Raw genomic sequence first — 14,604 nt, forward strand, 5'->3', positions numbered from 1 at the left:
GTGACAGATTTTGGACACTTTTGTCTTCCCAGCTGGCCTGCTCCAAGGGTCTTCTCTGAACCTTGCCTTTGGACATCTCCTGGCTCCTGTCTTCTCTCTGGGACATTTGCTTTCTGCAAACTTCCAAGTCGTAGCGTGCCTGTTGGCTTGTGCCTTCTCCTGGGGACAACAGCTGCTCAAGAGATTCTTCCCAGTCAGAAATCTCCTGGCAGTTCTCAATGTCTCCCAGGGACAGGTCTTGCTCCCTACATTCCTCCCAGTCAGAGACTACTGGGGAAGGCTCCATCTCTGGTGGGGAGGGATCTTGCTCCCTAAGTTCTTCCCAGTCTGAGAAGTCCCAGTAGCTCCCGGATTCCCCTTGGCACAGCTCTGGCTCAAGGCCTTCATCCCAGTCCAAGAGCTCCAGGGAGCTACGGGCACCTCCTGGGTACAACTCAGCACAGCCTTCCCCTGGAGTCCCCTGCTGGCCTTGCTTCCCCTCCCCTCGGGTGAGCTCTGCCTCCTCCTCCTCCTCCATGCTGAACTGGAGAAAGAGAAGGTCCCCATGCAAGGCCCCCCTCCTCCCTGTCCTTGGCCCCACCGAGCCCCTCTCGGCCTCCTCCTGCTGCCCACTCGAGGCCTGGGCTCTGCAGGGGCCGGGCCAGGGCCGGGGGGGCTGAGAGCTGGGCTTTGCCTTGTCCTCCTCCATGGCTGCCGTGCTGTGGCACAGACAGGTCCCACACACAGCGACACAGCCGCTCTGCTGGCACTGCCCAGCCCCGGGCCCGCACTGTCCCTTATATACCCCCAGCCAGGGCGGCTGCCATGTCACAAAGGACTGTGGCCACCACAATGTCCTGCAGTGTCACCGAGGGCTGTGACACAAGGTGCCTGTGCCACAAAGGCCACCCCGGCACGCCTGGAGCAGCCGAAGGCTCTGGGAATGGCTGGAGCAGGGCCGGCCTTGGGGCTCGCAGCCCCTGGGTGTGAGGTGCTGAGTGAAATGGTCAGGAAGGGCTGGGCCCGAGGGAAGGGGCAAAGGAGACCTTGTGTCAGAGCAGTGGTGTGGAGTTTATTGAAATGGGCATGGCAGAGACAAGGGCGGGGAGAGAGAGCGTGAGAAACAAAGAGAGAAACATGAGGATGTTTAGTCACTACTGACTCTGGGCAGATTAGTCCTTACTGGAAGTGAAAGACCCGCCATTTCATTGTGCAGCCAATTTTAGGACAGGGCCCCATAATATCTAATGAGCACTGCAGAGATAATATACTATTTGGAATAACCGTATCTATATCTTCTTGATACAGCTCAGCAGTGCTATTTCTGTAAAATGTTTTGAAATCTTCACTGATTTCCTTTGTTTCAAATGGTATTATTAAGGAAAAGGTGTAAAACCATATTTTTTTCTGAGTTTTGTGTATAGATCACTCAAATATATCCGTCTATTTTACCAGTAACTGTGAAGACTGTAACATGGAATATATTTCCAGTTTTGGGTGCTGCCCTCAGGGATAAGGTGAAACCAAATACTGAAACTTTGGAAGGAACAAATGAAAGGTTCACACTCCTGAAAAATGAATTTTGAGGTATGGTGGAGGTGAGACATAAAGAATTGAACATGTGTCAGAAGGAGGAGATAGAAATGTCTTGTGTTTCCTGTTCCTGGTTAGACAGGGAGCAGGAAGTGTGAGCTGGAGAAGGAAAGTTTAGTACAGATATTAAAAAAATGCACCAAAAACTTAATCAGACTGATTAGGGACTGTTGTCCATGTTTCAGTTTCAAAGGTCTTTAATTACACATTAGGCTGAGCAATAACTGAGGGGAAGTGGGTGTTCTGAACAACCTCCCCAAGGTGTGTGCTACCTCTTTGTCTGTCTTGCCCTCGGGTTATGCTGCATTATTTCCTTCTGGTTTTTCACCTTTCATGACAGCCTAAAGTCTCCCTGGCCCTTTGTCAAACTGCCTGGTGCTCCACAGGGTAAACATGCTGCATTGATTTAGTTAAGGCTGGTTTGAAATACTTAAGCTTGGTTTGTTTTTAGCTGAGCTGCATTCCAGATCTCTTATCACCTCATTTTTATTTTTATTTAATTTTTTTTTTTTAAAGGAAGGAATTCAGGCTAATTAGGTCAAGTCCTTCAGGTCTGCTTCCAGTGTGCTTTTCAGTTTTGTAAGTAGAAGAGCTCTGTACTTCTGATTTTTCTCATTAAAAGTTTGTTGATTATTTCTGGAAGAACCAATTCAGATGCCCTGAGAGACAAATATGGGATTGCAAAACAGTGCTGGTTAGATCTCTAATGCTTCAAGCATGCTTAATTTCCATTTCTAGGTGATTTAGTCTTGCATCAGATTCTTCAAAGAATCCTATTTGGTTTTCAGCATGGACATAGAGATTATATTTCATCTTTATACCATTACTAGCCACTCTTTATGTAAAAATAAGGAAAGCATTACTGATATGTGAATGTTTCAAGGAAATGAGATTTTTTAAAAAAAAATATAATTTAGAACTTCTGATCTTTGAATATTTTTTTAGATATTTATACATAAAAGCAAATAATTTAATAAAATAAGCTGTGGCAGGCAAAGCTTATTTCTAATAGCAGTACTCCAAAGCTGAAACTTTTAAAAAGGAGGAGAATGAGCATGAAATTTGCCCCCATCAATACTTTTCTCAGTTTCCTTTTAGATGTTCCATGATCAACTCAGTGCTGACACATGTATTTTAACAATAACAGCAAACCTTTCCACTCAGAATGGTATGTTTATTTCTTGGCTTCCCAGTGTACTTCAAAAAATAAAGATCCTTATAAACTTCAAGATTTGTTGGTTGCATTTTGTCAAGCTGAAAGGAATTTAACACCCAGTTCCAGGAAACAAATGGTTGTGTCAAGGATTCCCGGAGCACATGGAAATAAGAAACTTATTCCATATTTGTCATCCACATCCTTTCAAATCACTGACTCTTGTTTCTCCAAAGTGAAGTGAGAGTACAGGGAGAAGACACAGTGAATTATGTTCAGGTGATCACTGTGTTAATATCCAAACACAGAACGTTATATTTTATTTCTATTGTGTTGGATCTTACCTAAAGCTCTGAAGTAGTTACAGTAGATAATCTATTTTCCTTTTATCTCTCAAGTACTAAAAATTTATTTGGAAATGTGATGTACAAATCTTTATAAGCTTAATCTGTGGCTGACATTATCTGGCACTCAAAAAATCATAACAAAAATGTTTATTTCCACTGAACAGATTGCCCAGTCTGAATTGTTAGTTACAAAGAGCATCACAAGAAACTTCAAGATACGTGGAACTGCTGTCTAATTTAGACAGAATTCTTTACGGCCTCCAAAAATAATGTCACTTGCTGTACTGACTTTTAAAAATGCTTATTCTCTAAAATTAACCTCCTCTAAACCAACATTGGTGGTAAACAGAATAAAATTTACTCAAATCCTTAAGTTTGGCTTCAGAAAGAAATAAATTAAGAGTAAATAATATGTATTAATAGGACTATTAACAGAGAATTGACATTACTGCCATCATTTCCTTAAGAATTAAAATCTCCTGTGAAGTAGTAACCCCTAGATGTAGTTGGAATACTCCCACATTTAACACTTCTTGTAATAAAATTTCAGTTTTGCTCCAGGGTTCAAATTTCCCATTAGAAGAGCTTAAATAATTTGCTTTAGGAGAATTGAGCATATATTTATCAGTGTTTATTATTCTTGCAAGACCCTATGGTATTTAGTAAGGATGCAGTTTAAGGATATATTTACCTTCTGCTGTTTTCTGTGGAAGTTTTGTTGGACTTACAAAGCACTTTAAATTCTTCAATTAACCAGCAAAAAGTATTAGAGAAAATAGTGTGGGTTTTATTGCAAAGTTGAAACTTATGAAAAGAAGGAGAGGTGAGGTTTGTAAATTACAATTTCCATAAGGGTTGACATCCACACAGAGAAGGAAAACTGGTTTGGAGCAAAGCAGCAGCAAACCTGACTTAGTCCAGCAAGTCACATTTCTGGAACATGGAATTTTGGGGCCTTTCTGAACCCGTTCTGTTAACACTACAAGATCAAAGCAGTGGCCATGGAATTAGGATCTTTCCTGGGAAGAAAATTCATTTTTTAGAGCTCCCTTCTCCCTTTTTTCTCTCATTTCTCTGCTCCCAGACTGGGTTATTTCTTCAGCTTCTCTCTGTGGTTTAGAATTCTAATGCCATTAATTGTCCAGAAGAATTTATTCCTTAGAAAGAAGAGCCCCTGCTGACATGAGGGAGGTGAATTTAAAGGAAATGCTGCAAACTTGGTAGGACTAAAATAATTGCAATGTAAAAGGGAGAAATTAAATGCCAGTTTTTATTTCCATGCGTGCCTCAAAACATCTAAATGCACCTTGTGCAAGGAGGCTAATTTCCTTTATTGTAATTGTCTCCTCTTCCACCACTCTGTCTTTTTGGATATTTTCCCCTTCATTAATATAAACAAATTGCTAATCGAGTGGCCACCAGCAATCTACTGTTACATCAGTCATCAACCCAGGAAAATTGGTTCCCTTGATTATGTGACATAATCACCTGAAAAACAATCTGAAGGAAGTTTTGTTGTTATCTGTTCCCGTAGCTAAGAAATGTTTTTCTTTCAGAGAGCAGAGCTTCACACTTGTTTACTTTCTCAGCTTTTATTTTCCAGAATACTCCCCCCATCATTCCCCATTGTCCTCCAGCTTGCTCACAGGCTTGTGTGCGCCTACATAAGCCAGATGTTTTCCTCTCATATTCTCCACAATGGTTATTTTTAAGAGTTAATTGAACCCTGCGAGATCAGGCTTTGTTGTGGTTTTGCAGAGAGGTTCCATGCACAGGAGCTATTTAGGGAGGATATACAGGAGACGAGCACAAAGGGCTTTCAAATCCCTGTTATCCTGCCTATGGAATGCTTTTGGAGTGTTTCTGTATTTCTGGTGATACGGTTTTTTACCCTACAGTGCCCTGCAGTCCCTGGGCAGTTTGTAGCTGCTGACATAACAAAGATGGGAAAAGTTTGTGAGCTGGGTAGTTGTGACTATCACAGGATGAAAGTGAAGAGAAAGGTGATCTATATTTAGATTTGTTTTGCTGCTGTTTAAGACTCTCCTAATCCTTACTCAGAGGAACAGTGCAAGTAAAAGTATTAGAAATATTTGCTGCATGATATTTGTTGACTATAGAAAGCTTCTTAATGAAAATATTGTCCAGTAACAATATACCCCACTGTATCATTCATTTTAGACTGAAATATCCATTGATTTTGGAAAGATACTATTTCTTTTCAATCTGTGAGTGTTCAGAGTAGGTACAAGTGATTATGATTTTTAAAGTGGAATTCAAAACTATTTATTGCTGTGGTGTCTATAATAAATACCACTACTAAAAGAGTATTTTTTCTAGGAGTGAAAGAAGAGGAAAGTTTGCCTCTCTTCTAGCCATTTTCTACAATAAGTACACAGAATATTCAGTGAAATTATAGCAATTAATTTACAGACAATTCTTAGCTAACAACACATTTTTAACAACTCCAGGGAGTACTGAGACGTAAACAGGTCTTCCCTCCAGATTTGTGGTACTGTTTTAACTTTTCAAGAATAAATGAAAATTCTTCTGTCGGAGTAACAGGCATTTGATTATCTCCAGCCAGGGATATTTGCCAGCTGCTCTTTCCCCAGATGCATTCCTTTTTAATTTTTCTTTAAAACTGTCTTAGAAGCCAGGGAAAGAAAACCCCAAAAATTGTCAAAAATGAAATCAATGGATTTAGTCTCTTGTGAACAGAAATTGGAACATGAATAGCTGGAATCTCTAGGGTGAAATCCAACATTCACTGTAAAAAGAAAAGCATTTTTCAATTTAATGTACAATGTGGATTACAGCCAGGACTACTGACTTTTTTTGGCTCTGCAAAGACAATCAGGAGAAAATTTGGCTTATATTTTGGTTTTCTTTCTTTTTGGTGGAGAATCACTTCTGTGGCAGGAGGGGAAGGCTTAAGAATGGAAAAGAAAGACTGTTGAAAATAAAATTTTGGCAAAACTAATAGAAAAACAAATAAGGAGCTGGCCTCCAAGACAGTCCTATAGGCATAGGACAAGCAGTAAATTTATACTGGGGAGAGACTGCTATGCATTTTACATCTTCAGCTGGAGTTGAACTATTTGCTGATTAAATATTGCTGTTGCCAACACCTTTGCTTCATCCTTGCTTTATTATATATTTATGTGACAAAATCAGACTTCTTGTTACTGGAAATAGTCCACTTGCCAGAGGAAGGACCACTTACCAAGATGCATGAATATTTTTTACAAGTTTTGAGCCCCTGTAAATGAAAATTCCCGCTCAAATCTACTTTGATGTTTCTCAAGCAGAGTGGAATAATTGGGGGGGAAAAATTATTCATGAGCAGTTCTTTATTCATAACATCTCTGGGATCTTAGTGATGCTAACATTCAAAGCAAATATTAGAGTGCAAGTGTTAAAATTTATGTTCAAAATGTTTGGCTTTCTAAGGAAAGGATCTGAGATTCTCATCATGCACACATGAGCACTAATGATGGTCCAAATGATGCATGTCTTTAATACCCATCTGTCAGCTCCTAGTTTCAATGCAGGGCTAAAAAAGAAAGAAAATAAAAATTGAATTTTGGTGCAGATCATTATTTTGGTATGTAAAATAAGATAATTTCCAAGTAGAAATTTCCAAAAGACAATTATATTGTTGCTTCATATCCTTTACCCTTTTTTCAAGAAGAAAGCTTTCCTTCGACACTGAAAATGTAATTTTTGAGGGTTTAACCTCAAAGCTAATTGTATACTGATCAAAAAGGAAATGCATTTTTGAGACGAACAAACTTTGTTAGTACAGGAATGATGAAATAGTAGAATAAATAACAAGAAACACAGAACCACAGAATGGTTTGGGTTGGAATTAAAGACCATCTAGTGCCACCTCTAAATCCTGAAATTAGCTGATATGCTCTTTATATCTGGTTCTGTTGCATGAATTACTTGCTATTTTAGACACAAACTATATTTGGCTTTAAAGAAGTGAGACTCAAGGTTTTGAATCCCTTTCAATGAAGAAGATGATGGAGCAGAAGAGAGGAAAGGTGATGTTTCATTCTTAGGTTTGCTGTCTAGGGAGCAAAAGATAACTGAGCTACCTCAGCAGGGACTGGAAATGTCCAAGAATGAGATTAGTAAGAATTAATTAGACTTGAGAATTATCAGATTATCAGCTCCCCACTGGAAAACAAAACAATCCTGAAAAATCTCAGGCAATGCATCTGGATGGAGGAAACTCTGTTTCAGAGGGTGGGGGAATGTGGCTGAGGGGCACCCACCTGTCAGATCAGAGCTGATGGGGCATGGGAAAGAGTAAGGGGAATTTGTGTGGGAGTGAGGATGAAATGCAAGCACTCATTTATTTTCAGGAAAGGTGCTTGTGTTTATAGTAGGATACAGGATAAATAGCATTGAGTGCAACTGAGGAATTAATAGGAGATATCTCAAGAGAAAATAGTGAAAAATTTCTCTCAAGAGAAAATAGTGTGGTATTTCAGATGAGATGGACGATATTTGCAATGTGCACAATTTCAGAAGTTCCCTGTAAATCTGAAAATTAAGTTGCATAATCATCCTGGCTGCATTGAGATTGCTTTAGTGAAGGCCAGAAAGAGACAGTGCAGAAAAGTAACACTTTCCCCAGGGCAAACAGATCTTATTTTATATCGGTGCCCTGTAAGTGTGTAGAGAGAAAACAAAAATAGCTAAGATGCAACCCAAAGTGTAAGTGAAGAGGACATTCAAGAATAGAATAATATATTTATATATATATATATTAAGAAAAGAAGTATATTGACATTCTTTTATAACCTCTGAAACACTTTGGATTTGCCTAAATTGTGAAGAATTCTACAAAGTTTAACTAATATTGCTAATATTTACAACAGGGCTTGTTGGGATTTTTTTTTGTGTTGTTGGTTTATTTTTCCCCAAAAGATTTTTCAACTACATTAGCTATGAATTCAAAGTGGGTTTATTTACAACCACTTTATTTAAATCTCATGTGGGAGCCCAACAAAATTCAAATTACATTACAGTTGTTGTGTTGCTTTTATGGTAGATTAAATGACCTTTTCAAAGAAAGAGATGAAATTGGTTTGATATCACATGGCATGGACACATCCATACTCTAATCCCCAAAGTATTTACACATCAATTTTTTAGTCATTTGCTGAGATATCTCCCTGGGTATTAAACTTAGGACAGTTTGTCCTCTCTTTAACTATTTTTGAAGACAAAGAGTGTCTATGCCCTTTTTCAATTCTTCAGGGTCATTCATTTCCCATTACTTCTCACACATGATCATCAATAATTCAGAAATTGTATCAAAATAAATATCACCAGATCCTCTGACCGGAATGAGTTTAATCTAACCACATATCCTTTGATCTGTGTTTTCCTTTTTCTGATTTAAAAAAAACCCTTAAGCTACTAAGAGGGTCTTGAATACATTTGGCTTTTTTCAGTGTCCTCCTTTTTTTCTCCTTTTCCCAAGCAGTTCACCTGTGTTTTCCTTTCCCTTTCTTGCTTTCCTGTGTTGTTTCTTAGTACTTGTCCTTGGTTTTTCGTGCCTTCTCTCCATTTCATTACAGTCTTTCAGATTAAACCCAAAGTGACTGTGCTGTAATTTTAGTTTTCATTCTTTGTCTTTTAGAGGTCCCTTTTAGATTTTGGAGGGACCAAAATGAACAATTTTCATTGTACAGCTCTTTTTTTCCCCCTTAATATATGTGTCTTTATCATCTATCTTCAGTGTAGAGAGAAAATAAAAAAGATAATATGCAACCCAAATTTTATTTATTTTATTATCCCACTTCTGGACTATATTCCTGATTTAAAACCATCCAGATTTTGTTGCCTGGACCATTATATTTTGCAGTTCATTTTCTCCTTCAAATCTGCTTTTGTTCTCTCTGTGCATTTAAGGCCAGACAAACCCTTCTGAATATTACTCCTTCCTTTCTGTTTTTCCCTTTCCATTTTTGTGTCCTGAGCCACTCTCCAAACTGGGTAACTAAAGCCTGGATGGCTGAGCTGGAGTTTCACCTAGAGCAGCCACTATTCCCTGGCCAGGAAAGCTATAATCCCTCTCCACCTGCATGCATCATAAACCTTGACCTTCATTTCCCCAAAACCAGCTGAAATTCCAAAATAGTGTATTTTCTTCTACAAATTCCTATAAGATTAATTTCTAATTACATCCTTACATGGCATCATTTGTGGACTAATGACTATGAACCTTGTAGACTGCCTTAATATTTTCATATATACATATACATATATATATAAATATATATATATATATGCATAAACACACAGAACCTTCTGGTACACCTATTTTTTATTATTCTTCTTCTATCTGAAGCATCTTTGTTGCAATTTTATTTTTAATGAGATAGCAGCTGAGAGATGCCTTTCCCTTCATTTTAATCTAACTGCACATTAGCCAGGCTAGGAGTGGGAAGAGGAATGTGAAACAGCAGACTAAAATCTGGAGTTAGTGCCCTTTTACAATTTTAGGATAACTTGGAATAAGACATATCCAGAAGATTCTGAGCTGTATGGACTGAAATTTTTAAATTTTCCAGGCTAGGAAGCCACAAGCCTTATCACTTAATGATCATTGCTTTCAAAGATGAAAATTCAGAACTCCTTTTTTTTTTTTTTTTGGTCAAAAGCTGATGCCAACATTCATCTGATGCAGGAAATTAAATCAGTTCTAGCCCTAGGATCCAGAAATATGTCAATAGCTGAAGTGCTTTACAAGAACAGCATTATAAGTTTATGTGTACAGCATATGATGAATTTTGCCTTATGTATGCTCGTGGCAGAATACAGTGAAGAAATATGATAGTGACACAAAGCAGTAGCAGTGTCTGGGTCCAATTTCTGTCTTTTTTTATTCTTTTTCTTCTCCCCCTCAGGAAACAGAATGTGGCATCTGATATAATGCATGCAAATTATACCCCCAAACCATATTGTCTGGTTCCTCTGCTCCTGCAATAAAAAATTTGCTAAAGAAAGACTAACTTCCAATCTGGTTTGGTAAAACACCCAATTACATTCAAGTTACATTAAGAACTGAATGTGTAGGAGTATGATAAGAAGATTTAATGACCTACAGCATATAATTAAAAGGAAAAAAAATAAAGGAGCATCTCTACATGCTCTTTATTCTCAAAGGTAGTTATCCAACAGCGCTTAATTCTGTCCCATGCCACTTACCAAGATAAATGTTTGTTATCTTTGCATTCAAATCATCCAGCCTTCTCAGGCATGCAGAGAGCAGCTCTTCACTTCTATCCCCAGTGCCTTTGCCTACAAGCTGCATGCTCCACAAAAGCTTCCAGCTTCATTTGAGAGGAAAACCTTATTTGACTCTTCACCACTTGTAGAACAGATTTTTTTCTGTTCTCTGCAGCTGTGTGAAATGTGATTTTTAATTTTATTTGATTTGATTTAAAAAAAAAAATTTATTATTAAAAAGGAATTCAGTGGAGAGATCCAAGTACCTAAGCTTTTTTAATTGCTCTGATATATCAGGTACCTTTCACAGGAAGGAGCAGAGGGAAAACCCCAGGCAAACCATGCCATTGAGGAGCAGAAGGTGAAGTTCAAGAAGACATGGTACATAATATAAAATAAAATTTCATCCCAATATCCAGAGGGCACTATCTTCCCCAAAACATAGTTTTTGTCAGATTTTCAATGTCATCAGTAGCACCAACTGCACCTGCTGACAATTTTTACCTTCATAAACAAGCAGACAAGAAAAATGAGACAATGGTTTTTGAGTTCCTATCCCATTTCCAGCATATTTTTTTTTTAAATTCTGACCTCAGTTAGAATTAAACGGTGGCAAAAGGCTTTGTCTCTTTTTGGTCATGTCTGGCATAAGCTTATGCCTACATTTGGGGCTAAATAGTGAGCACTGAAACTGGAAGGAGGGGGAGATCAGTTTTAACAGGAGACTGAGGTAAATCTTGGAAAATTTCCCATGTGTGTGCCAGTTCCCAGCCCCCTCAGTAAGCCTGTCAGCCAACATCTGAACAACAGTTTGGGGAAGGATTTTCAGGTCTCTTTAAAATGGCCATTTGCTTATTTTACACTTTAAGTTTTCTCTTTTTACCAGCTCTGTTTCCAGTCTTTCATCGAGATCCTGGCTGTTTACGTGATGAAACTGCTTTCACTTTAATTCTATCTTGTTAAACCCCTGTGATTTTCACACACATAAGGTAATCATTTTACTAAAGAGGAACGCTGCATATCAAGGGAAAGCTCTTTGTGCTATAATCCAAGATAAATTAGATCTTCCAGGGAAATGTTAGAGGTCAGCTATTACAATGTACTAGGGAAAGCAGCATATTATTTGCCAGCCTTTATTTCAGAAGTGACTGAATTATTTTGATTAGTTTTCTCTAGTAAAGCACAGTCTTGAAATGTCATGTTAAAGGTCTTGACATAAACTGCAGGGAAAGGAAAAAGACCTGTAAAGTAGAATCTGTAGGTACAAGCTTGTATGTTAGCCAACATATATTTTGAAACATTTTTCAGTTATTCAAATATGAATAAATTTTTGGACATGAGCTGTTTTCTGGTGTCTTTGAGTTTGGTTTTTTTTCCATGTTATTTGTACCAGACTTATGAATTTATTTTGTTTCCTATGCCTAGAGAAATAAAAATCTTTTTGCTCTCTGCTTTAAGCAAAGAAATCAGAATTGTGCAATGTTCACGGGATGGTGTAAGGACACTTGACTTGGTGAAGAAATTTTTTCAGAAGGGGTTTTCAAAAAAATTTATAGTGCATGTAGTAGCAGCAGTTGGTAGACAATATTAAATGCACTTCAGATTTACCTTTCTATTAAGGAAAATATTGCAAGAATCTGAAGGGCTGTGTGTTTTCTTGACTCAGATTGTGCCTGAGATTCTTGCACCCCTTTGCTATGTGCTAATGGATGAAGCTGGATATCAAGCCAGAAAGATTGACTATTTACAGCTTTCCAGCAGGAAAAGAACCTCTTTGCTCATCCATTTCTCATTTTCCAAATAGGAAGGCAAAAGAAAATGGAAAAACATCAATATGTGAAAGTTTAACATTTTCCTTTTTTTTTTTCTGTACTACTGTTCTAAGTAACCAGAGGGTGTCTTGAACCTGTGCTTTATTTTCATTCCTGTCCCTTGCCACCACCATCCCCCTCCAAAAAAAAAAACAAAACAAAAACCCAAAACTGTTTAAAAAAACCAACAGAAACCAAAAAACTTTCACTTACATGAAATTCAAGTTATCAGAGGAAAACTGATACCATGTGTGTGACCATGTACTTTTACAAGTACAAAATGCTTCTAAAATTGAACAACTGTACTAATTAAATGTGATTTACAGACACACAGCTAATACTGTAGTTTTGGAGAGTAACATATAATTCAAGCTCTTATCTCCCAAAAATGTTGTTCTGTTGTGTATTTTTAATGGAATTTTTCTTTTTGCTTTGGTTATATGTTTTCTTACTCTGTGCAGAAGGTGACATGTTCACGACATTTTCTGTTCCTGTTATTTGTGTAAACATTTGGTGATCTACAAGCATCAGAATTACTGAAGTATATTGCCAAATAAGGGTTTGTTTCTTGCTATAATTAACAGCTATCTGTTAAGCTATTATTTTTTTTAATATTCTTTGATTCAGCCTCTAATTTATTTGTCAGGTTTATTTCCTCTCTTCCCTCCCTGACATTTTCAGCTGAGTAGTGCTGTACTGTGTATATATTTTGTGGTTTCAGTCCACTTGGGGCACAGGTGATAAGTGACACTTTCTCCCTCTGAAATCTAGGACTGGGATGGGAGAGCTGGATTGCCACCTCCCTGTCAGTGCTGATTCTCACCTGAGGCTTTTCCTCATCTTTACAGCTGCTTCTGTCCTGAATCCAGGAATGCTGCCTCCTGCTAATGAAAACATTCTGGCAAATCCAAAACTCCCCAAAAGTGCTGTGGTTTAAAATGCAGTAATCCTAATCTATCATCTGTGTATTTCTTTCATTGAACAATGCAGATACATAACTTTTTAAGTCCCATGCCACTTGAACATATGGAAACAAAACTTCTTGTAACCTTCCGAGATTTGCAGAGATTGAAAGCAAGAAATACTACCCAGACTGAAACTTATAGGAAGCAAATAATTTTAATTGCACTTGGAACTCCAAATTATGGTTTAAGGGGCATAAAAGTAAAGCATTGTTTTCTTGGATTGGAATCCAAGAAAAGGAAATATTGGAAGCTCCTTGACCATCCAGAAATGGACTATTAAGAGGTAGAAAAATTTGAACCATGGGCACAATAAACAGCCAGGGGTTCCTGAGGATGTGGGGAACCCCACACATTCTGTTGGGCAGAGGTCTTTGCCTGTTGAGGCTGTTGAAAATGAGATGGGGCTCAAGAAGAGCTGTCAATACAGCTTTCACTGTAAATGGAAGGCGTGGAAAAGAGTTTTAGGTTCAGACTTATGTGGGAACAAATCAAAGCAGAATCTGATTAATTCAATCCCAGTTCAAATTTCCCTGCTTAAAAGGAACAGAGAAGAGTATGACTTGGGGCTAACCATACTGAAAGTGTTTGTTAAGTTCACAATATATGTGCACATGAGATAATTACTTGTATTGTCATTTAGTTTAGCAATTTCTGCAAAAAAAGCTGATGATACCTTGATAAGGAACAAAAAAGAAACTCCAAAACAAACAAATCCAAAACCCCCCACCACAAACGTACAAGCCCCCTTGAAGTCAGCAGAAATTAGTCAACAGGAATTAGTGAAGAGAGACAATGTTAAATGACAGTGAGAAAATATCTGAGAAGTCTATGACACAAGGATTCCATGTCTTCATGACTCTATAAAAATACTTATGTTTTCTTCCCTTGTCATGTTTTTCCCTCTTATATCTTCCTCATGCTGTTCTGTCACCACCTTGCACTTGAATGCTGGCAGGGTGGTGTCATTCTCATTATCTTTTTCTAGTTCCATTCTCATTCTCAAGTCCTTGCCTTTATTCCTATTGTTCCAGGGCATTTCTAAATGACTGAGAAAAAAGTAGGCAAAAAACCAAACTGGAATCTAGATGTTTCACTTGTGGTGGCATTAGAAACCACCACATTAGATTCTGTGATTCAATGCTTCTGAATCCATGACTCCGTGATTCTGAGATACTGATAATTCTATGATTCCCTGATTTATTATTTAATTATTCAGTTATACTATGGTTCTGTAATCATGTAGTTTTTTTGTGTCTGTGATGCATTGATTTTATGACTCCATGACTCCCTGATTCTCATTTATTATTGAATTGCTCTGTTTATCTGAGTGTAGGTTTCCATGCTTCTGTGATGCAATTTTTCTGTGGTTTCCTCATTCTTTGATTCCATTACACTATGATTCAATGGTTCCGTGACTTCACAATGGCTCTATGATTTCATGTTCCTATGGTTGTCTTTGTAATGCATGATTCCATGATTCCATAACTCTGTGGTGCGTTGGC

General features: G+C 37.9%; 1 long non-coding RNA gene across 2 annotated transcripts; it reads left to right on the top strand.

Moving 5' to 3' along the window:
- The first annotated feature begins 749 nt into the window (after nucleotides 1-749).
- On the top strand, nucleotides 750-2,788 carry LOC135289978 (uncharacterized). Of its 2 annotated transcripts, none has more exons than XR_010352724.1 (4): nucleotides 750-985; nucleotides 1,435-1,959; nucleotides 2,089-2,151; nucleotides 2,671-2,788. It is a non-coding gene; the product is annotated as an uncharacterized LOC135289978 (long non-coding RNA). The 2 variants fall into 2 exon arrangements; XR_010352722.1 differs by having other exon boundaries at nucleotides 751-985; nucleotides 2,660-2,788.
- The last annotated feature ends 11,816 nt before the right edge of the window (nucleotides 2,789-14,604 follow it).

Source organism: Passer domesticus, chromosome Z (genome assembly GCF_036417665.1).
Source record: "Passer domesticus isolate bPasDom1 chromosome Z, bPasDom1.hap1, whole genome shotgun sequence".
Classification (NCBI taxonomy): domain Eukaryota; kingdom Metazoa; phylum Chordata; class Aves; order Passeriformes; family Passeridae; genus Passer; species Passer domesticus.